This window comes from Anastrepha ludens, chromosome 4 (genome assembly GCF_028408465.1).
Source record: "Anastrepha ludens isolate Willacy chromosome 4, idAnaLude1.1, whole genome shotgun sequence".
NCBI classification, from domain to species: domain Eukaryota; kingdom Metazoa; phylum Arthropoda; class Insecta; order Diptera; family Tephritidae; genus Anastrepha; species Anastrepha ludens.
The window spans coordinates 43940734-43965877 of record NC_071500.1 but is presented as its reverse complement, the minus strand read 5'-3'; the positions used below and the strand labels follow the sequence as shown (position 1 = coordinate 43965877).

The 25144-nt window shown below is 39.1% G+C and overlaps 1 protein-coding gene across 2 annotated transcripts in view; it reads right to left on the bottom strand.

Moving 5' to 3' along the window:
* Positions 1 to 6542, bottom strand: part of LOC128862121 (anion exchange protein 3) — a 203188-nt gene extending 196646 nt beyond the window's left edge. The window contains exon 1 of one of the 2 annotated variants that reach the window (XM_054100573.1): positions 6295 to 6542. The gene's annotated coding sequence lies outside the window, so the exon portion shown is untranslated. The remainder of the gene's footprint in view (positions 1 to 6294) is intronic. The other variant, XM_054100570.1, reaches the window with a different exon arrangement.
* Between the last annotated feature and the right edge of the window lie 18602 nt (positions 6543 to 25144).

The following is a 25144-nucleotide window of genomic DNA, read 5'->3' as shown; positions in this document are numbered from 1 at the left end:
AGCTGTGTGGCACCCACATTCGCCAACAATGGAATAAAAATACCCATTCGAATGCGACTGCCTCAGCAACATTTAGAGCTTTTTCGAGAGGATAAAGAGGAGTTTGTGAGTCGATTCATCCCTACGGATGAGACTTGGGTCTATGACCACGATTCTTAATCAAAACAAGAGGCTAAAGAATAGTGTAAGCTTGGTTCTTCGGCTCCGAAACAAGTTCGTGTGCAGAAAGTGGTAAAACAATAAAATTTGAATATTCGTGCAACCTTTTAGTTAGTTAGTTTGCGCAAAAAAAAAAAAATTCACAATAGAACCGTGTTACAACAGCATTTTGACGATAGCTGAAATGAATTAAAGTTCAAATTGTTGGAGCATTCACCGCATTCACCATATTTGACTCCTAGCCACTTTCATCTGTTTCTAGACCTAAAAAAATTCATGCGTGGATAGCGTTTTCATCAAATGATGAGGTCGTAACAGTTGCGGAAGCGTATTTTGCAACCCTTCCAGATGTTCTCTTCAGGGATGGAATTCAAGAATTAGAATCTCGTTGGAACAAGTGTATTCATGTTTAGGGAGACTCTACTGAATTATAGAGTGAGTTTCAAACCATACAATTGTGTTCTTCTTATCGAACCGCAAAACTTATTGAGCAACCTAGTATATGGCGCGTTTTATGATGCATAGCGATGGCTTTTTTAAATATGTACATAAGTTACAATTGCGAGGTTTATGGATTGATTATATCTTATCTTATTTGCATTTAAACGGAAAGTGTTTGTACCTATATGTGTATTTATGTATGTAGGTATGTACACCATTAAGAAGGTGTTTTTACAGGAATAGCAATCGTTGTTACGATTACTTTTAGACAAACTTTTGTCATTTAGTAAAATTTGTATATCATTTTAAAGTAAATCGGCTTTCAAATTTTATCGATGAAAGTATTGGTTTCGTATTTAGAACTCACTTCTTTTGAAAAGCAAATTCAAAGAAAAATAATGATAAAGTTTTGAATTTCTTTATTTCTTTATGGAACCATATATAAAAACTAGTTGTAAAGTATAGCAAACAGTTGAAAAGCGGAAAAAATATAAGGTGCTCAACTAAGTTCTCGCTGTTTTTTTTATGAAAATACAACTTTATTCTGAAAAAATGGTTACAAGTGAATCATTGAAAGTATTGCCCATGTCTGGCTACTACTTTTTCCCAACTTTCTGGTAGATCTCGTATACCGTCGCGGTAAAACTTTTCATCTTTTGAGGCTATCCACGGATCAAGCCATTGTTTGATGTTTTCATATGAATGGAACTGCTGGTCAGCTAGACCATGTGTCATCGATCGGAACAGGTGATAATCGGACGGCGCAATACCTGGAGAATATGACGGAAGGGGTAGGATTTCCCATTTCAGTGTTTCCAGGTAGGTTTTAACCGGTTTGGCAATGTGAGGCTGAGCGTTGCCATGCTGTAAAATCACTTTTTCATGCCTCTCCGCATATTGCGGCCGCTTCTTGCGTAGTGCTCGGCTCAATCGCATCAATTGAAGTCGATAACGATCCCCCGTAATGGTTTCGTTTGGTTTAAACATAATAATAAGACCAATTTGGTCCCACCAAATACATAGCATAACCTTCGCAGCGTGAATATTCGGCCGAGACGATGACGCAGAAGCATGACCGGGCAGTCCCCATGACTTTCTTTTCTTGGGATTGCTGCGCTGAATCCATTTTTCATCACCCATCACGATGCGATGAAGAAAACACTTCCTTTTTGCCGCTGGTGCAGTTGTTCACAGGCGAAAAAACGACGTTCAACATCCCTTGGTTTTAACTCATAAGGAACCCAAGTCCCCTGCTTCTGAATCATTTCCAAAGCATGCAATCGCTTGGAAATGGATTGGCGGATTGGAGGGTAACTCCTAATACTGAAGCAAGCTCTTAGTGCGTTTGACATGGATCCTCATTGAGCAATGCCTCCAATTCAGCGTCTTCGAAGGTTTTTGGCCTGCCTTCACGCGGACGGTCGTCAACATTAAAATCACCGTCTTTGAAGCGACGGAACCAATCTCGACACATTGTTTCACTTAAAGCAGCATCTCCATAAACTTTTTGTAGCTCTCGATGCGCTTCAGCCGCCGTTTTCTTTTCGAATGAAAGAGGAAAATCAACACTTCCGGCAAATGACGATTATTGGGCACAAAATCAGACAGACAAAACAAAGTATAAACCAAAGAGTATACGATACCAAAACAAAATCACTAATGTGTCAAAGAAGTTTGTTAACCATATGTCTAAGTATGGTTTATGACGTTTAGGTTATGTTAGAATCGACTAGCACACACGGCTGGCGGCTTCTATTGAACTTAGTTGCACAGCTAATATTATCCATCGAGAAATATGAATATCGTGATTCCATGAAAATATGTTTTTGTCAAAAAATACTTACGCTTTACTCTGTTATTGTGTATTGAAAATTAATCACTTGCACTTCATTTCTGCTGTTTCTCCCACTTGCACTAAAGTGAGGCTATTTCGGAAGATCATAAAATCATACTTTTTTTTTGCTTTTTATTTTATTAGTTATATTATTTTATAGATATTGTTGTTATTATAATTATTTATTTAATGGAATAATTATAATATTTAATTTGTAAATAAAATCGAATCAAAACTGCACCATATATGGGCTCATATTTTGTAAAGGGTTAAACACAAAATAAATTGTCACATAGAATGTGATGGGAAGCCTATTGAGAATTATTTCTAAAATAAAGCCGTACTATTTATTTGTTCTTAACCCTAGAACGTCATCCTTATTTATTGTACACTAACGTCATCCTTCGTCATTTTGACTACGATGTATTTTAAAAAGCTGTAAAAAAACTTGTCAACAAAAATAGGTATCAAAATTGATTTGTTATTTTTATTTAGATACTTTAAAATTAATATTTAACGAAACTCATAAAATTTTATTATTTTTTTGGCGTAAAATTAACATTGAATAGCCTTCTTTCAATTGGCATGGTGTTTTAAAAAACTTAATATATTATATAACATTTCAAATAAAAAATAAATCACATTTTTATCCATTAAGTCTTATAGTTTCTTATAAATAATATTGTACATTAAACTAAAAAAGGAACATTAGTTTTAAGATAAATTATTTCATATAAAGCATGAGTCACAAACTTCTATTTTGTGCTCGCCGCACAGCCCTTTCTTGCACTTTGCACAAACGACGTTTGTCATTCTTCGTTTAGCAGAAGGACAAACTGCGCATATTTTTCTTTTTCCAGTTGAACTTTTTGGTATTTTGTTTTCAGATTCTGTAGATTTATTTATTTGAAGCTGATTCTCGATATCATTTCTCACAGTGGATGTTATTGTTGGCATAACAAGCCTGTCCTTTAGTTGCTCTTTTATGAGTTCCGCAAAAAGTTTTTTCATAAAATTAAATTATTTAAATTAATTAAATTTCATAAACACATTATGGGTATAAATTATATATGAATTAATTAAAGCTATGTTTAAAATTCCGAAAAATTGACATAATGGCCATCTGTTAGTTTTTCTTGAACAGCTCATAACACTGCACATCTGATCGAATGTATCAACTCCTCCTTTGGTACAATTATAAAACTCCACCATGTTGGGTTTATTTGTATTGGAATTGATAGTGCCCTGGTCGTTACATGAGGATAAAAGATAAACCATTTTGTTTGGCTTCGGCTTATACGATAACAATGTTAAGTTGCTGTCGTAGCAAAACATGGCCGAACCGCACTTACGACCCTTTTTTTCTTTTAGCTGAACTGGAATTTCTCTTTTATTTGACCGAAGAGTGCCGACAATTGTCAAATTGTATGGGCTCTGCCCTAATGATTTTGCCAGAGGCATTGAAGTGAACCAGTTGTCCATTGTAATATTTCGGTTTGAGCCATGTACAGTTTTCGTAAGCTCTTTCACATAGAATTCTCCAAGAGGCATTATAGTATTGTTCGAATTTTTGCCCAAATATGGAATTGCGTCCACCATATACTTGGTGCCACTATCACATAACATCACCATTTTAATTCCATATTTGGCAGGCTTATTCGGGATATACATCTTGAAACTGCACTTGCCTCGGAAAGCCAAAAGCTGTTCGTCCACTGTAAGGTATGGACCAGGACTGTAATTTTCCCTGCATTTTTTTACAAACATTTCCCATATTTTTCTGATGGGTGCGAATTTATCACCCACTAATTGCAGGCGCAGAGATTTATCGTCAAACCGCAGGCAGGACATAAGAAATTGAAATCTGGCTTTGGTAAGAACGCTTGCGTAGATGGATCCAGAATAACACCTGTCAAATAATTCCTCCACAGATAAATGCTGATCTTTTTTAACAGCGGTCAACACCAATATACCCATAACTGCATATATTTCATTTGTATTTGTGTTACGTCGTTGTGTCTGATCCGTATTTGCTAGTAAGATTGATTGGTGTTGATTTATTTCAACATTTGTCCACTTTACAACTTCGTCGACGATATCTCCTGTTATGAACAGTTTGAAACAGTCGAACGGATCAATTAGGTTTTTACACTGACGGGTAGGCCCTCGACTTTTATGTACGATATTTAGCCCATAATGATGAGTTGTACCTTTAATTGATGACCATTTATGACCATTTTTCCCTCGAAGTATAGTTTTCTCACATGTAATAACGTTATCTTCATCCTCATCAGTTGCTTCATCTGATGAGCTGGTGTTTGCAACGAAATCCTCTTCCTCAACTTCTGTGTCACAACCTATTTCACTTTCATCGCTTTCAAATTCATCGTTGCAATCACAACAAGAGAGAAATTTCTCAATTTGTTTATCTGTTAGTGATTGTTGATTAGCCATTTTAGAGTTACGATAAAATTATTCGTACTAAAAAAGTACCCCGTCAAAACTGGAAGTTACACAAACGTCATCTTTCGTCATTTTGACTACGGCAAAAAATTATAAGCGAAAACAAAAATACTTAAAATGTGCGTTGTTTGCTGTATGTCTTCGTCCACCAACAGCTTCTAACCAACTAACGCTATCAGAAAATTCAGACCAAAACAATCTAAAAAAACCGGTTTTAATTTTAAAATAAAATCGCGCGTAGTCATTTTGACGAAGGATGACGGAGCAGGGTTAAAGTTTTTATAATTTATTTGGTTTTTTAATAATTTCAAAAATTAGCACGCAGCATGGGACGGTAGGTCAAGTGACCGCGAGAAAAAGCGAGAACATCGGAATTCTTCGGATAGCACCGTATAGTATTAACATATGTAGTACTTATAGTCGTATAGTGTATAGTATTTATTATTTGTTGGTTGACTGTATTCATTTTATTTTACGGTGTATGCAAATTTAAAATAAACAAAAAATAAACAAACACAAAAAAAAGTTGCGCAGTTTTAAACGATTGTTCACAATGGAGAATTATTATTTCCATAGATATTTTTTTTAAATTGCAATACTTTGTTTAGGTGGAGGATACTTTCTAAGAAATTGCTGTCGAAATTTTTATATACGACTTCAGTGTCAACAAAGCCCCAAAGGCAGTCAAACTATTACGATCAAGAGCAGAAAAAGTACTCAGCAGGTGCATTAGCAAAAGTAAAATGGCATGGAAGGTAGTTGTTGTTGAACAAATATTTTAGCATACTAAATACGCTCTGCAATATACATATATGTATCCAATTTTGCAATATCTTGAATTTGTATTATTAATATTTTTTTTGTTAATGGTGTGCTCAGACATATTTTTTTTTTTGTTTTTTGAAGTAAGTAATTTTTCTCGGAGCACACGTTTTTTATGCATTTATTTTAATCAAAATTCACCACACACAAAAACAACAAAAAACATTTCGAGTGGCCATGGATTTTGCAAACGAATTTGACTCTCATAAAAAGTACTGATATGTCTAAAATCCATACGTTTGTGTATACGTACGTATGTACATATACTGCACACATACCCTCCAAGACCATGCTGAGCACTTTAGACACTGAGGTATTTCTGACGACAATAATGAGCAGTTTTTTAGTCAGCATTAATTACATAGTTAGCATAAAATTGACAGGTATTTTTCACTTCTTTGAAATTGCGACTAGCGGAAAGTATTCAATTTCTTCCCGAGACTATTTTCAGTAAATTCAGGAATATTTTCAGTAATTAATAATGAAATTATAAGCACTTGTGTGACATTCAGCATACGCACACACACTCATGCATAAATAATACATAAGCAAATACCCGTCCACGTGATTCGTACCATCGCAATTACCAAATTCATACTTAGTTTCATATTTTATCCTAGCTAGCAGAAGCGTCCGATAAATAAGCAACATTTCCACGTAAAAATAATAAATAACAGATATTGAAAACAGTAGCGAAAATAAAAACAACACATTCTTGTAATTAAAAGTAAAAGCCGAAATAAAAATAAACAAAACGCAAAATGACAAAATGACAAAAACAGCGTGGTAGCTAAGGAAAACGCGACTAACAGAGCAAACTAGCAGTCGCCCGACCAATGTAGAGTTCATGCACGCATACACGCGAGTACAAATGCACATTAGGGTGGTCTAGCCTTTTCATGGTGAGAAGCTCAAAATTTTCACATTAGAAAAAAAATGTAAATTAATCTCAAATAAACCAATTGAAACCTTAAAGCAAACAAGTAAGGAAGTGCCAAATTCGGCTCACCCGGAATTTTATACACCAGCGCACATTTAGTAATATTAAATTTGAGCTCGGTGTTAATTTTTGAAATCAAACAAACTCATATACAGTGAGAGTTATAGTTAGCTTTTAACATTAGATTTTAGACTTAACATTAAACTTTAGATTTCCTTTATTTTCTTTTTTAGGTTCACTATTTATACAATTAATTGCTTACAACAGATATATAACATTTTTTGTTTGTATATAACCGTTATATGAGTATTATTGACCGATTTCGGCAACTTTCTATACCAACCTACTCTGTATCAAGTTGCCATACTCACGGTCGGACAGACATGACTAAATCGACTCCTCTCACCATTATAAGCATTTTGGTATGTAATATATGTGATTATCACATCCACCGAAAATAAGCAAAGGAGCTCACCCAACAAGGGGTGTAAGGACCATTTATATACGAGTACATACATAAATATATATTTACATATTTCAGTATACAAATTTTGTTTTTGTAACACTAAAAGTTTATAATTTTTTGAAATAAAACAAAAAAATTAAGCGTTGGACATTTTTGGCATTTTTCGGTAAGAAACGTTTATTAAACTGGCAAAATTATTGCTGAGAGTTTTAATAATAAACTGGCATAGTGATCGACCCATTGAGAGTCATTCTTAGGTAACAAGGAGCAACCACAGTGGGGATGCCTAAGTTGGGTTAAATATCGAGTTATCAGAACCTTGTGTTTTGTCATCCGGTAGTTTTTCATGCACATCTAATACAATTTGCAATAGAATAAGGTCAATTCGTGGTTTAAATAAATCAAGCAATTATTGCCGCCGTATTTACCAATGAAACTTATACTAAAGCAACACTAACGGTTAAAAAAAATGGCGGACTTGCCTGAACAGGTAAATAATCTAAATAACTTTTTGGATAAAAGGCTACTGTGTACGTTGTGGTAATTCTCTTCTACTCCTCACTGTCTGGAATTTTTTTGTTTAAGTTGTTTTCAGGAGTAGTTCCTCGAAAGAACTTCTTTCATAATAATGCAAATTTTCAAATCGTTTCTCCGATTAAATTTTAACGAAATTTTTGATATTGTTTAGATTTCGTTGAATAACAACAAAACAAGAAAGCTAATGCCAGTTTAGTGACAAATCCGGCAATATTATAAAGCAAAAATTTCATATTTCACACAGACTGAAAAGTCTCGGGCCTAACACATAGATCGCACTAGGCTTACTGCATTCACCTATTTTCAGTTAGTACCAATCTTAAAAAGACAGTGGTTAAAATTTCATGTTATTCTATTTATTAGCTCGTGAGTTATTGGGCTTTTGTTGGTTTCAAAGCAAGCGATCAAAAAGAGTTTCATGTTTTAATTTTATGGGGAAAAATGCTGCTCCAGCAAGGCAATGGCTTGAAAAGTATTATGAGGACTCCGCCCCATCAGAAATAGCAATAAAACGTTGATTCGCTAACTAAAAACGTTGTTGTAGAGACACTGATGATGCACAAATCAGTGGACGTCCAAATGAGACGGTAACACCAGAAATCATCGTAAATATTCACAAAATCGTTTTGAAGTTGCGTCAGTATGCTGTCATCGTAAATATATTATATTAAAAGTACGCGTTGGATTTATATTGCATGACCATTTGACTATGAGAAAGCTCTGTTCTAAGCGGGTGCCGCGTTCGCTAACTGTTGACCGAAAACAAAAATTTTTGCGTTGATAGGTGACAATGAATGAAACATGACTGAGTGGACAGCAACCAGTGAACCTCGTCCAAAGCACAACAATCGGCTAGAAAGGTTATGGCCTCGGTATATTGGGATGTGTGTGGTGTAATATTCATCGACTATCTTGGGAAGGGAAATACCATCTACAGTGAATATTAAGCGTCATTAGAGCGTTTGAAGACGGAGATTGCAAAGAAACGACCGAATATGGAGGATGGTTCCATGTGTAGAAGTCCACGCAAGTGGGGAAAGTTACTGATCGCCATTCACTTGGGAGTGGCCAGGACGATTCTTCTACATATGGTTCAAGCAGCTCACAACGGCCGGGATTAGCCCACGTATCCTCTGGGTAGCTTCCGAACACCCGTTCGGGAGTGAGCTAACGTGAGAAGGCGAAGCATTCCAGGATAGCTGGTTGTGCGCTGGGTTTGGGACCCGCCACTTAAAAATCCCCCCCAATGAAAAGAATTAACAAGCCTCGGATGAGAACTGCCTTTACTGATGACGACCCCTGCAAACGAAATAAGGAATATGATTTGAGGGCATGCACCTGGAATGTCCGGTCCCTTAATGGGGAAGGTGCCTCTGCCCGGCTGGTTGATGTCCTCGTGAGAGTAAAGGCTGACATCACTGCCATCCAAGAGATGCGATGGACGGGGCAAGGTAAGAAAACCATGGGACCTTGCGACGTCTACTACAGCTGCCATGTAAAGGAGCGCAAATTCGGTGTCGGATTTGTTGTGGGAGAGAGACTTCGTCGCCAAGTACTGTCGTTCACTCCGGTGGACGAGCGTCTCGCAACAATCCGCATCAAAGCCAGATTTTTCAACATATCGCTAATTTGCGCCCACGCCCCGACGGAAGAGAAGGACGATGCGACCAAAGATTCCTTCTATGAGCGCTTGGAACGTTCCTATGAGCGCTGCCCCCGCCACGACATAAAAATCGTGCTTGGCGACTTCAACGCCAGGGTGGGCAAGGAGGGAATTTTTGGTCCCACAGTCGGAAAATTCAGCCTGCACAACGAAACATCCGGTAACGGACAGAGGCTGATAGACTTCGCCGGGGCCCGAAACATGGTAGTCTGCAGCACCAGATTCCAGCATAAAAAGATACACCAAGCTACCTGGCTGTCTCCTGATCGGAAAACGCGAAACCAGATCGATCATGTTGTGATAGATGGAAGACACGCTTCTAGTGTATTAGATGTACGCACGATCCGAGGACCCAACATCGACTCGGATCATTACCTTGTTGCAGCCAAACTGCGCACCCGCCTCTGTGCAGCAAAAAACGTACATCTACCTACGCAAAGAATGTTCAACATCGAAAAGCTGCAATCACAACAGACAGCCAGAAGATTCGCCACTCGACTCTCACTCCTGCTCTCGGAGAGCACTGCCCAACAAGTCGGCATGCGCGAGCAATGGAGCAACATTTCTCGTTCCCTACGTACCGCCGCCGAAGAAGAAATCGGATTCCGGCGAGCCCGAAAAAACAATTGGTACGACGAGGAATGTCATGCTGCCGCAGAAAGAAAGGATGCCGCCTATAGAGCCACGCTGCGATCGGGCGCAACGCGAGCCATGTGGGATCGCTACAGAGAGCTGAAAAAGGAAGAGAGACGTATTATCCGACAGAAGAAACGAGAGGCCGAAATACGTGAGTGCGAGGAGCTTGAGATGCTGGCCAATAGGAACAACGCCCGAAAATTTTACCAGAAAGTTCGGCGGCTTACAGAAGGTTTTAAGACCGGGGCGTTGTCCTGTAAGAACAAAGACGGTGATCTGGTGACTGACGTACAGAGCAATCTTAAATTATGGAGGGAACACTTCTCGAACCTGTTAAACGGTGACAGCTGCGCATGTCATAGAGAATGTGAAGATCCCGATACCCCAATCGTTGACGACGGAATTGTCGTTCCGTTACCCGACCATGACGAGGTGAGAATAGCAATATCACGGCTAAAGAACAACAAAGCCGCGGGCGCCGACGGACTGCCGGCTGAGCTATTCAAACATGGCGGCGAGGAGCTGGTAAGGTGCATGCATCAGCTCCTATGCAGAATATGGTCGGATGAAAGCATGCCTGCCGATTGGAATTTAAGTGTGCTCTGCCCAATCCATAAGAAGGGCGATCCTGCAATTTGTGCCAATTACCGCGGGATTAGTCTTCTAAATATCGCCTATAAGGTTCTAGCGAGCGTATTGTGTGAAAGGCTGAAGCCCACCGTCAACCAACTGATTGGACCTTATCAGTGTGGCTTCAGACCTGGAAAGTCTACCATCGACCAAATATTCACAATACGCCAAATCTTGGAAAAGACCCATGAAAGGAGAATCGACACACACCATCTTTTCGTCGACTTCAAAGCTGCATTCGACAGTACGGAAAGGAGTTACCTGTATGCCGCGATGTCTGAATTTGGTATCCCCGCAAAACTAATACGGCTATGTAAGATGACGTTGCTCAACACCAGCAGCGCCGTCAGAATTGGGAAGGACCTCTCCGAGCCGTTTGATACCAAACGAGGTTTCAGACAGGGTGACTCGCTGTCGTGTGACTTCTTTAACCTGATGTTGGAGAGCATCGTACGAGCCGCAGAACTTAATCGCTCAGGCACAATTTTTTATAAGAGCGTACAATTGCTGGCGTACGCCGATGATATTGACATCATCGGCCTTAACAACCGCGCTGTTAGTTCTGCCTTCTCCAAACTGGATAAAGAGGCAAAGCGAATGGGTTTGGTGGTGAACGAGGACAAAACGAAGTACCTCCTGTCTTCAAACAAACAGTCGGCGCACTCGCGTATCGGCACCCACGTCACTGTTGACAGTTATAATTTTGAGGTTGTAAAAGACTTCGTGTATTTAGGAACCAGCATTAACACCGATAACAATGTCAGCCTTGAAATCCAACGTAGAATCTCTCTTGCCAACAAGTGCTACTTTGGACTAAGTAGGCAATTGAGCAGTAAAGTCCTCTCTCGTCGAACAAAACTAACACTCTACAAGACTCTCATCATGCCCGTCCTAACGTATGGCGCAGAAGCTTGGACGATGACAACATCCGATGAAGCGACGCTTGGAGTGTTCGAGAGAAAGATTCTGCGTAAGATTTTTGGACCTTTGCACGTTGGCAACGGCGAATATCGTAGACGATGGAACAATGAGCATGAGCTTTACGACGACATAGACATAGCGCAGCGAATAAAGATCCAGCGGCTTCGTTGGCTGGGTCATGTCGTCCGAATGGATACAAACGCTCCGGCTTTGAAAGTATTCGATGCGGTACCAGCTGGTGGTAGCAGAGGAAGAGGGCGGCCTCCTCTGCGTTGGAAAGATCAGGTGGAGAGGGACTTGGCTTCACTTGGAGTGTCCAATTGGCGCCGGTTAGCACGAGAAAGAAACGACTGGCGCGCTTTGTTAATCTCGGCCAAAATCGCGTAAGCGGTTATCGCGCCAATTAAGAAGAAGAAGACCGAATATGGCGAAGAAAAAACTGTGTGTGTCATCAAGAAAACGCACCGTGTACAAGTCAATCAAAACAATGATTTTGAACAACAAAAAAATTTGTTTTCTCTTTCAGGCCCGGGACTTTTCAGCCTATGTGTTATATGCATAAACTGAACTAAATAGTTGTGGTGGAATCTTTCTGTCTGAAAACAGGCAGTAGTAATCACAACTTAAGGCAATCGTAACATAAGGCAATCAGATTACCATATCTGTATGATCGTCAGGCAATACTCAGAAATAAGCCTGCTTGACTGATTTCCATTCATAAGCGGAGTGTAGCTATGCAATGTAGGAAGAGCAGAAAAAGAAAAACTTAAGATTTCTATAAAAGTTATTACTTAACTAGCGAAGCCACTGGGTCTATATGTACTGTATTATGACAAACTCGCTGTGAAGCTTAGAGAGCTCATTGTTTGTTCATTCGGCTATAATATTCGCAAAGGCGCATAAACCCTTCGCATAATTTTTCTTTGCGTATGTTGCTATAGCCTAAGCTGCTAATATAATATATGTTAAGCCAGCCAAGATGAACCACCTTAATGTGTAAATTCGCACCTCAGTTTAAAAATTCCTGTCGTTCGCTTGATTACTCTTTCAAGGGCAACCTACTTATGGAGAGTCAGGGGGTTGATAAATTGAGAATAAATTTGAGTTTCCCAAAAGAATGATGTTGGTTGTTGATCATAAGAATGGCATCAATAACAGTCAATAAGCCAATGAGGTAAATACCTTGTAAATTTTTGGTGTTATGTTTAAATTAGTAATCATTTAAAAATGTGTAGAAAAAGTATGGAAAAAATTAATATGGAGTTAGTTAATGGGAGTAAAATATTTTTCAAAATATGTTTATATAAAAATTTACCTGTGTTTATATAAAAATTTACCTAATTAAACTGCAAGATAACTTTCCATTTGCAATAATCTTTTGGTGTAATTAAACTTTGTTAGCCGTTAATTAGTTATACTGCTTTGAAGCGTAGAATAGGCAGCTAAACAAAACAAACAAACAAACTGTGTTAGAAAAAACATAAATATTACTCACATACAGCACAACCAGTAGGTCATTCGCTATAAGTTGGGCACTGTTTTTGTTTTTTTTTTTCTTCGCCCTACTACTCACTATTAACACTCAGTCTGCTTTTCCAATTGTTGGAAAAACTATTCACTCAAAAACCTCAGCACTTTTCACAAAAGGTGTAAACATCCACTGTTGTGCCACTCTTCACTCTTTTAGACTATCTCTTGCACAGTTAAGCCTTCTAATCACTTCACTCACTACTCATTTTGCACCGCACAACCGCGTCGTTGGCATATCGAATTTCGTTAATGTGCCGCCCTGGAAAAACAAATGAAATTCATTCAACACAGACGCCGCTTTGTCGAGCTTATCGCTTTACTTCATAAAAAACCAAGCAAAGTTATATACGTATGTACTCTTGTGTATGTATGTATGTACGTATGTACATATATAATACACGTAAGTTCTTAAATATTTAACGAAAAAATTTCACAATCACATATTCGTTCCTTCTACACTGTCGTCAAATTGCCACAAAACCAATCGAGAACCAATGTGTAGGTTCAAATATCGAAATATGGTTGCGATTTCACGCAAACCATTTTATAGTCTCGACTCGACTCGATTTGCCTAGTGCACATTCTTTAGGGTAAATTGTAACATTCGCGTTTTGTACTCACGTTGTACCGAATTGTATTCCAGGAGTATTCGTGTCGCACTAATATATTTATATATATGTGTATATACAATATGTATTTATGTATCAATAGATATGTACATATATAGCGTCGCGAAACTTGAACTTGTTGCCGCTTACACGTTTCTCACATCAATGATTTACTATAGATTTTAGCAGCACGTTTTAAAGTTTAAACGAAAAACAAATATCTACTATACACACTCTATACACAAATATTGCCACACTCACTTCGACAGACCGGCAGATAGAATCGCGTACTCATTTGCTCGCATAATCGTCTGCTTGTAAAGTCTGAGAAGTAGTAGCTGGCTTGTTTCGTTTGGCCGGGTTATTGTGGTCTCTCAAAGTGACAGAGTCAAGAGTGGCAAGCATAAGCAAGCATACTAACTTCATAGCAGCTGACTTCGTTTGTACGCCAGACTGACCGACGGGCTCACACAAATGGATCTTTCCATATTTAAACATGCACTGCTGTGCTCTGAGCTGCCGCTCATTTCATCATCATCATTGGCGGATTACTTATTTTGGGCTCTCTGTGTTGCATGCTTGCACATCGCATGTGCTATTTCTCTCAACGGCAATAACCATTTGCATGTCGTTAATAAAAATGTGGTTAAGACATGCCAGAGCACAGTGTTTTGTAGTTGAAAAAAAATGCTAAAAAATTGATGCCTGCTAATAACTTTTAAATAATTGGGCATATTAACAGAGAACTCGCTGCTAAGTTACTCTCTACTCATTTGTGGTGGAAATGGGCAACTTGGCTCGCTGTACTTGAGGGTGCTTGTATTTGTACTTACCATACCTGTATATGTGTTTTATATTATAATAAATATTTAGGACATAGTATTCCGGTCACATATTTGCTGCTTTCAATAAATGTTTATTAATTAATTAGTTGGTAGTAAATTGAACAAAAAAATCTGGCTCACAGTTGCATAAGTAACTGAGAAAGATAGCTCTAATAACTTCCTTCTTTGGCAGTTCATTTGCTAGAAAAATCGACTATCTTTAAGAAGTGATTACTCCACAAGCTGTGCGGCTAAATTCTATATTAGCGAAATGCTATATGACATTCAACTAATCCTTTATTTAGATTTTAGTGATCAACAAAATAACCAAATACCAACTAAAAGAAAGAAAACTTGTGTGAATACCTCGATTGAAACAAACACTTCTTATGCTTTTTACCGCTATAACCGCTCAAGTCCAATTGCTATAGATGGTGCATGACGTTAGGTTGCAGGATTGCCAAACTCATCCCAAATATCATTTTTGGAGAGCATCCATTCAAGAACCCAGGCATTTCGTCAAACCCATGCCAGAAGGCTGGCCATAACCCACAATAATGCCTATAAAAATTGAAGAGATAGAAATGAACAAAAGTCAGCTGAATACATGCCGTGTAGTTATCCATCATGATTCAACAAGTAGAGGGCCACTCTGGGAATGTTGCAGTTGTGTTTTTACAACCTTCTCAATTTTATCAAATTCGTAGGTTGATTTTAACATATTTTTCAGCGGATCATCATATCAAAATGTTACTTAGTTTCTACTTTGGCAATAAGTTTTTCGCCGTCATCTTAATCTACTTTGCTTTCACTGAAATTTTCGGTCCTCTATACGATATACAAACTCTTTTGGCTCTTTTTGAATATTCATACACTTATCCAATCATAGTCCAATTATTGTATATCGCATCGTCTCCATAATGAATTTCCGGGTGAGGCAGTCGTTCATGTGAGATACCTATGGAATGAACAGTTTCATGCTTAGTACAATTTAGATCAATGGTCCTTCAATGATTTCTATGTTGTTGGACTTTTTGGCCGTCCACTATGTTGCTCATCCACAACGCTTTTAGGACCACGTTTAAACTTTAACCCCTTTGATGGACAATTGAAAATTGAGGATAAGGTTCTCTCCATATACATACATATTTATATACATATACTTGGCGCGTAATCCCTTTCTGGGTGTTTGGCCGAGCTCCTCCTCCTATTGGTGGTGTGCGTCTTGATGTTGTTCCATAACTGGAGGGACCTACAATTACAAGCCGACTCCGAACGGCAGATATTTTTTATGAGGAATTTTTTCATAACAGAAATACACTCGGGGGTTTGACATTGCCTGCCGTGGGGCGACAGCTATTAGAAAAAAAAACGTTTTCTTCATTATGAGCAAAAACTTGCTCGGTTTGTCCAGTACCAAAACGATGTGGAATACATCCTGCCATACCGCTCAGATCAGAATATCATAGAACATATTCTTGGGGCAATGCGCGTAAAAGTTAGACATTTTAACAATCTAAGCCCGATGCCTTTTAAATTTAGGTTGCCGAAAGCATCATACTTACTAAAAAAATGAAAATAAATAATTACCGCGTAGACTTCTGTTAGGTGTTTGGCCCAGCTTCTCCTCCTATTTTGTAGCTTTCCGAACAACTCCGAAAGGCAAATGGTTTTTTTATGAGAACATTTTCATGGACATTTATTTTCATAACAGAAATACACTCGGAGATTTGCTATTGCCCCCTCGACTTCTATTGCAAACAACTTGTTTTTATTATTAGGTGTTTCATGCCCGGGGTTTCGAGTTCGTACACTTCCGAAATGACGAAAAATGAAACATATACCAATAGATGGCACATGTGGAGACGGTTTGCCCAATATAATAAAAATAGATACATAAGTGAATACGTGTAGGTGAAATTAATCACACTATTTTACCTGTATTATGATATATCATGATATAAAAGTTGATAAAACTACTGGAAACGAATATATTATGAATCAATACTATTATAAATTTGATTCAGAAATTATGATGGTCATGGATTAATTAATGATTCTTTTTTATTATGGTTTTTCAAAAAAAAAAAAATTTTCCCCCGTAATACATGAAATTAAATGTTTCCAATTCATGAATACAAAAAAAATTATGATATTGGAAATACACAAATATAGGATCGCTTAATACAGGTAAAATGGGATATTTTTCACATTTAATTTTACTACATCTATTTACATATATTATGTAAAAAGTTTGAACATAAGCTAACCATTTTTGATTTATATTTGTATTTTTCTTCATAAATTCCCACATTCATTGCCTATCATTCACTTCAATTATCAAACACACAATCTTAGCTCATTCAATATTTGTTCCTCCAATTACTTAAAACATGACACTGTGCTAAACTTGTTTTGTCTTTCTCTCATTACCAGAACTTTTATTGAGTCTGTCATAAGACTTGCCGGCTTATTGTCATTCTCGCACGACTTTTTACTACTCAAATAAATTGACAACCATTAACAGCTGACTAACTGACTGACGGACTTGACCTAGCACATACCAATGTAGATATGTATAAGCGAGTAGATAAAAATGTGCAAAGCAAACACTCGAGAATTGCTACACTTCAGCTCAGTAGCACAAATGTACACACTACTTGTAGTATATGGGCGAGTACCTTGTATGGGAGAAACCGCGAAAATACCAAAATGAGCAATTACACCAAAGCAAGGCAGCAAACCATCTACTGATTTGACGACCTCAACTTCGTTATCCAGAGAACGGTAAGTTACTCCTCAACGCATACCTAGGTTATTTTTATATGATTTGTAGGTATGTTGCAATGTACATTCCTATTAATTATTGAAAGCATGTAAATCTACATACACACCCGTTCATATTTCGCCTGCGTGTGCTCCATCCCTCAATGTGTCGGCTTATGCTATGTATGGGTATGTACATATGTATGTATGTATGTGATAAAATAACATAATTGCCAAACGGTTTCGAGAGCTGGATATACTCCCATTATTTCTGCACTCTCTTCTTCCATTAAATGCCTGTTAATTGGTTATATTTCACTTTTCTACGGACTTTACTAAATGTATGTACTCGTATAATGAAGATATAATTTTTTTTTAACATTGGATTATGAAATGGGAGAAGTTATTTTCACTGTAAATCAAGGTCAAAGACATTTGCGAAATAATAGTGTTGAAATTCATGTTTCTATGTCAGTACATAAAATAAAATATGTGAGTATGTAACTAATTTCTTAGTTATTGAATTTTGAAGTTAATTTCTAAAATTTACAGTTAGTTCCTAAAACCTCGTAAGCTCAAATATTTCTGTAATATGTATATAATATATTGAACGAAGAGGTTCTAATTTTTTTATTATGTTAATTGTTTGTTTTATTTTTTTTTTTTTTAATCAACCATAACACGCACCGTTTTCCCAATTTAGTAGTTCTTATAGATCAAAAATGTTACCATTATCTTTTGAAATAAATGTTTACTTATCAAAAAAAGTTATTACTAATATACTTATTAACTTGGGGAATAAGTTTGTAGCGTTTTTACCAAAAACTTTTACTTAAGCAAAAAATAATAATTATATGAAAAAGTTAATCAATTAAATATTCGCCGTTGCTGTCTGCAACCTCTTCCTACCTCTCGACCAATTTGTTGATGACTTCCGCCAAAAATCTCCTGGTCTGGTGACAAAGAAGTCTTAAGTCAGGTTTTAAGGACCTTTTCATGTGATTTGACAGAGAGGGGAAGAGATGGCAATCGATTGGTGCAAGGACCAATTGGTCGAAAAGCCTCATTCACGTGGGGTAGGTGGGCAATGTAGAGCTCCCCGCTCAGTCACACCAAACACATATCATAATCTTCTTTGGATGAAGATCCGGCTTGACTCTCGGCTTTAGCGTATCTCCTGAAGCCACCCTCTACTTTGTTTACTTCATATTGGTGTATAGGCACTCTCGATAGCGGGCGAAATGCTGAGAAGCAATTTGAAGGCGACTTGGTTTTTTTTTTTTGTTTTGAGCTCGTGAGGCACCCAGGCTCCCAAGTTTTCGGTAAATCCCATTGAATGAAGGTGATTGGGAATCGTTTTAAAATCGCATTTAATTTTTTTCCGCCAATTCATGACTGATTTGGCGACCGTTCTCCTTCAAACGTGATTTGAGACGTTCTTCATCGAATTCAAAAGGTCATCCGCTGCGGGACGTGTCATCTACGTCAAAGTCGCAATTTTTGAACTTTGCAAACCATTTCCGTGCTGTGATCTCGCCTGTGACACCTTCTCCATATACGACGCAAATGTCCCGGGCTGCTTCGGCAGCTTTTTGGCCTCGATGGAAAGGAAAGAAAAGCAGAAAAAATGTCTAAGCCTCAAAACTAATACAAAATCAAATAACTCAAAAATACAATAAACATAGTTCTGTAGAGCAGAAAGAGTTCTTTCGAATGAATACTTACTCTTTGCCAAATAGCAAATAAATCGTTGTAAAATAAAGGAAAATATAAAAACGCTATTAACTTATTCCCCAACTCAATATAAATTTTGAGTTCTCAAAAAATATGGGTTTTACGCCTTATGATAAATTTTAAATTTTCAAATTAATCCGGCCAAGAACTAAATTTTGTTTAACTATTTTTTACTTGCGCTTTTTGCGAGTTATGACAAATTCCTTCGCTACTCCAATCCAAGTTTCAAGGTATGTCAAGATCACGATGAATGTCGCTGTTCCTTATATACTTATGGTGTAGCTCGTTTACCATACTTCGCAGGATTTTGTTTTGCAGACAGTGGATGGAGGTGATGTACTTTTGGCTGGCGCATCCCCGAAATTGTATACCCTAAGTCCAAGCCGGTCTTACTATCTGTTTCTAAATAAGTAATTTCTTGCTGATTGATAAGCCTAACCGCCTGCCAATGAGGTAATATAGCTCATTTAAATTTAAGTCAAGTTCTTCCCGTTCTTTCTTCATATGAGCTTTCCAGCTCAGTTTGGCATGAATCGATGAACTTGTAAGTAGCGTTTTTTTTTTGGTAAAACACTAAATGTGCAGTTACTTGCTGATTTACCAATTATAGATAGTGGTATACAGGAGATAAAGCAGAGTACCCAAAATATTTCTCGGTGGAACGCTTGAGTTCATATTTTTTCGAGACGAATATTTATTTTCGTGTACTATTGAGGTATGACGAGAGCATCTCGCGGTAATGTGTTGGCAGCATGGACTTTAGCTTTTGGAGGAGCCGTTCGTGTTATACTTCGTCGACATCAAGAAAAACTGCTGAATACACTTTTTCTATTCCATAGCGCTTTCTATGGTGTTTCCGACATTATGTATTTGATAAACGTTGAATGATTTTTTCTGAAACCAAACTGGTGAATGGGGGTCAGACGTTTATTTTCAATGCCTGACTGCAGAGGTTTTAAAAGTATTTTTTCAAAAAGCTTCGACAATACTGGTCACAGAGATATTGGTCTATAAAATTACATTTCGTTGGGTTATTTACCAGGCTTAGGTATCATGATAACTTCGTCGAATTACCAATATTTAGGTACAAACATCAAGCTGAGGCACTTCTTAAATAAACTCGTCAATAGACGATGCACTTTTTTCGCAGATTACGAAAGACTTTAGCTGTGATTAAATCAAATCCAAGGGACTTTACAAGCTTCATTTTGTTTATTTCCTCGCCAATTTGTTCTATCAGTGCCTCCATTTGAACTGAATTGAAAATATTTTAGACCAACGAAAAATACTTTGTGGTTGAGTCATGGTTCGAGGATGCATGAAAACGCTTAGAATAAATTTGTATTTTATGACCGGAAATATCGAAAAACGCATCTAATTCAAAATTTTTAACAAATTAACTTCACCTACAGACCCTTTTTATTCATGAAACTAATATAACAATGCGTACCATGAAACACAACACATTCAGGGTGCATATGGTGGTTGCAAATATGCATATGTATGAAATCTTTATTTCCGTTTTTGCTCCTTTTCAGATGCGACATGGAGGACTTCTTCTTCTTCTTAATTGGCGCGATAACCGCTTACGCGATTTTGGCCCAGATTAACAAAGCGCGCCAGTCGTTTCTTTCTCGTGCTAACCGGCGCCAATTGGACACACCAAGTGAAGCCAAGTCCTTCTCCACCTGATCTTTCCAACGCAGAGGAGGCCGCCCTCTTCCTCTGCTACCACCAGCTGGTACCGCATCGAATACTTTCAAAGCCGCAGCGTTTGTATCCATTCGGACGACATGACCCAGCCAACGAAGCCACTGGATCTTTATTCGCTGCGCTATGTCTATGTCGCCGTAAAGCTCACACAGCTCATCGTTCCATCGTCTACGATATTCGCCGTTGCCAACGTGCAAAGGCCCAAAAATCTTACGCAGAATCTTTCTCTCGAACACTCCAAGCGTCGCTTCATCGGATGTTGTCATCGTCCAAGCTTCTGCGCCATATGTTAGGACGGGCATGATGAGAGTCTTGTAGAGTGTTAGTTTTGTTCGTCGAGAGAGGACTTTACTGCTCAATTGCCTACTTAGTCCAAAGAAGCACTTGTTGGCAAGAGAGATTCTTCGTTGGATTTCAAGGCTGGCATTGTTATCGGTGTTAATGCTGGTTCCTAAATACACGAAGTCTTTTACAACCTCAAAATTATAACTGTCAACAGTGACGTGGGTGCCGATACTCGAGTGCGCCGACTGTTTGTTTGAAGACAGGAGGTACTTCGTTTTGTCCTCGTTCACCACCAAACCCATTCGCTTTGCCTCTTTATCCAGTTTGGAGAAGGCAGAACTAACAGCGCGGTTGTTAAGGCCGATGATGTCAATATCATCGGCATACGCCAGCAATTGTACGCTCTTATAAAAAATTGTGCCTGAGTGATTAAGTTCTGCGGATCGTACGATGCTCTCCAACATCAGGTTAAAGAAGTCACACGACAGCGAGTCACCCTGTCTGAAACCTCGTTTGGTATCAAACGGCTCGGAGAGGTCCTTCCCAATTCTGACGGCGCTGCTGGTGTTGAGCAACGTCATCTTACATAGCCGTATTAGTTTTGCGGGGATACCAAATTCAGACATAGCGGCATACAGTTAACTCCTTTCCGTACTGTCGAATGCAGCTTTGAAGTCGACGAAAAGATGGTGTGTGTCGATTCTCCTTTCATGGGCCTTTTCCAATATTTGGCGTATTGTGAATATTTGGTCGATGGTAGACTTTCCAGGTCTGAAGCCACACTGATAAGGTCCAATCAGTTGGTTGACGGTGGACTTCAGCCTTTCACACAATACGCTCGCTAGAACCTTATAGGCGATATTTAGAAGACTAATCCCGCGGTAATTGGCACAAATTGCAGGATCGCCCTTCTTATGGATTGGGTAGAGCACACTTAAATTCCAATCGCCAGGCATGCTTTCATCCGACCATATTCTGCATAGGAGCTGATGCATGCACCTTACCAGCTCCTCACCGCCATGTTTGAATAGCTCAGCCGGCAGTCCGTCGGCGCCCGCGGCTTCGTTGTTCTTTAGCCGCGTTATCGCTATTCTCACCTCGTCATGGTCGGGTAACGGAACGATAATTCCGTCGTCAACGATTGGGGTATCGGGATCTTCACTTGCTCTATGACATGCGCAGCTGTCACTGTTTAACAGGTTCGAGAAGTGTTCCCTCCATAATTTAAGATTGCTCTGTACGTCAGTCACCAGATCGCCGTCTTTGTTCTTACAGGACAACGCCCCGGTCTTAAAACCTTCTGTAAGCCGCCGAACTTTCTGGTAAAATTTTCGGGCGTTGTTCCTATTGGCCAGCATCTCAAGCTCCTCGCACTCACGTATTTCGGCCTCTCGTTTCTTCTGTCGGATAATACGTCTCTCTTCCTTTTTCAGCTCTCTGTAGCGATCCCACATGGCTCGCGTTGCGCCCGATCGCAGCGTGGCTCTATAGGCGGCATCCTTTCTTTCTGCGGCAGCATGACATTCCTCGTCGTACCAATTGTTTTTTCGGGCTCGCCGGAATCCAATTTCTTCTTCGGCGGCGGTACGTAGGGAACGAGAAATGTTGCACCATTGCTCGCGCATGCCGGTTTGTTGGGCAGTGCTCTCCGAGAGCAGGAGTGAGAGTCTAATGGCGAATCTTCTGGCTGTCTGTTGTGATTGCAGCTTTTCGATGTCGAACATTCTTTGCGTAGGTAGATGTACGTTTTTTGCTGCACAGAGGCGGGTGCGCAGCTTGGCTGCAACAAGGTAATGATCCGAGTCGATGTTGGGTCCTCGGATCGTGCGTACATCTAATACACGAGAAGCGTGTCTTCCATCTATCACAACATGATCGATCTGGTTTCGCGTTTTTCGATCAGGAGACAGCCAGGTAGCTTGGTGTATCTTTTTATGCTGGAATCTGGTGCTGCAGACTACCATGTTTCGGGCCCCGGCGAAATCGATTAGCCTCTGTCCGTTACCGGATGTTTCGTTGTGCAGGCTGAATTTTCCGACTGTGGGACCAAAAATTCCCTCCTTGCCCACCCTGGCGTTGAAGTCGCCAAGCACGATTTTTATGTCGTGGCGGGGGCAGCGCTCATAAGAACGTTCCAAACGCTCATAGAAGGAATCTTTGGTCGCATCGTTCTTCTCTTCCGTCGGGGCGTGGGCGCAAATTAGCGAGATGTTAAAAAATCGCGCTTTGATGCGGATTATTGCGAGACGCTCGTCCACCGGAGTGAACGACAGTACTTGGCGACGAAGTCTCTCTCCCACAACAAGTCCGACACCGAATTTGCGCTCCTTTACATGGCAGCTGTAGTAGACGTCGCAAGGGCCTATGGTTTTCTTACCTTGCCCCGTCCATCGCATCTCTTGGATGGCAGTGATGTCAGCCTTTACTCTCACGAGGACATCAACCAGCCGGGCAGAGGCACCTTCCCCATTAAGGGACCGGACATTCCAGGTGCATGCCCTCAAATCATATTCCTTATTTCGTTTGCAGGGGTCGTCATCAGTAAAGGCAGTTATCATCCGAGGCTTTGCAATTCTTTTCATTGGGGGGGATTTTTAAGTGGCGGGTCCCAAACCCAGCGCACAACCAGCTATCCTGGAATATTTCGCCTTCTCACTTTAGCTCACTCCCGAACGGGTGTTCGGAAGCTACCCAGAGGATACGTGGGCTAATCCCTGCCGTTGTGAGCTGCTTGAACCATATGTAGAAGAGTCGTCCTGGCCACTCCCAAGTGAATGGCGATCAGTAACTTTCCCCACTTGCGTGGACTTCTACACATGGAACCACATGGAGGACTACAACTCATGAAATGAAGGAACATGCAGTTATCGTCACTGTATGTGCAATTAACATCGATTTAGAAACCTCTTTTTTAGTGCGCCCGTTCATAAGGTTTGCCGTGAACTGGGAGCATTAGGCATCGATGTGAAATCTGTTACAAAACGTACAAAATACGAGCAACGTTTTGACACTGTCCGATCTGTAGAATATATTCAACAAGTGCTCAAGGATTTCGAGTCAGTTCTGCTGCATATGTCGACGTTCTAGAGGCAGTGGTAAAACCCTGCATTAATAGTGTACGAGGTGACATACATCTTTCAGCAAGACTCTGTTCCTTCACACGCAGCGATGGCGACACAAGATTGGATGGCTGAAAATTACCACATAACATCGTACTTATGGCCTCCTAATCACCAGACCTTAATCCCCTGGATAATTATGAATGGGGTCTGAAATTGATACCGTTATGGTCAATAGGAATAAGGAGCATTTGAAGATTCAAGCATGCAATCGTTTCCGGATCCGGATCGAGAAGGTTATTTCTATCAATGGAAATTTTATTGAATGATTTTATAAATATATTATAAATTAATGTTGTGTAAAAAATTTACGAACTTTAAATTTTGTCCAAAAGTTAAGCTAATTAGTTTTACTTTCAAGTTGTCCTCAAATACCCTATGCACCCTATATATTTGATCCACGTCAAGAAATAGGTAAAATTAGTTTCGAATACACTGGAAAACACTAAGATCGTAAAAACTTAAAATTATGATGTAGAACAGAAATATTGTGGGAATGATTTTTTTCTTATACGTGTAGTCTGGTAAATAATTTCATCAGATTTATTTTTAAAATATGATATCTGGCATATATATGTCGACCACAGAAACAAAAATTCTGTCAGCATGGCTCGACAGCGCACGCCATTCACGGTAACGGCAGCTGCTTCTCCGATTCGAAAGAAATAAGGACCGATGATGCCGCCATAGTAAAATAAACGAAGTGGTCTTTGAACTTCGCGCACAGATTTGGTTTTTTTAAATCCCACAATTTGGAAGCGTTATTCTAGCGTTAAACCTTACTGAATAGAAATGTCAACACAATTGGCCATTCTCGGCTGTCAAACCATAGTTATCGAGATCGATTGTTCTCATGCTGCTAAAAAAACACCCGATATATGTATGTAATGCATGACTTTCACTGTGCCTTCTATTTGAATTAATTGTTTCACTAATTTTCTTAACTCTAATTTGAAAATAATTTTTTTTTTTTGCTTCATTTGTGTTTATGTTATTTACTTCATTAATGAGCGAAAGAAGTAGCAAAGCAAATATTTTAGTTTGTCCAATATA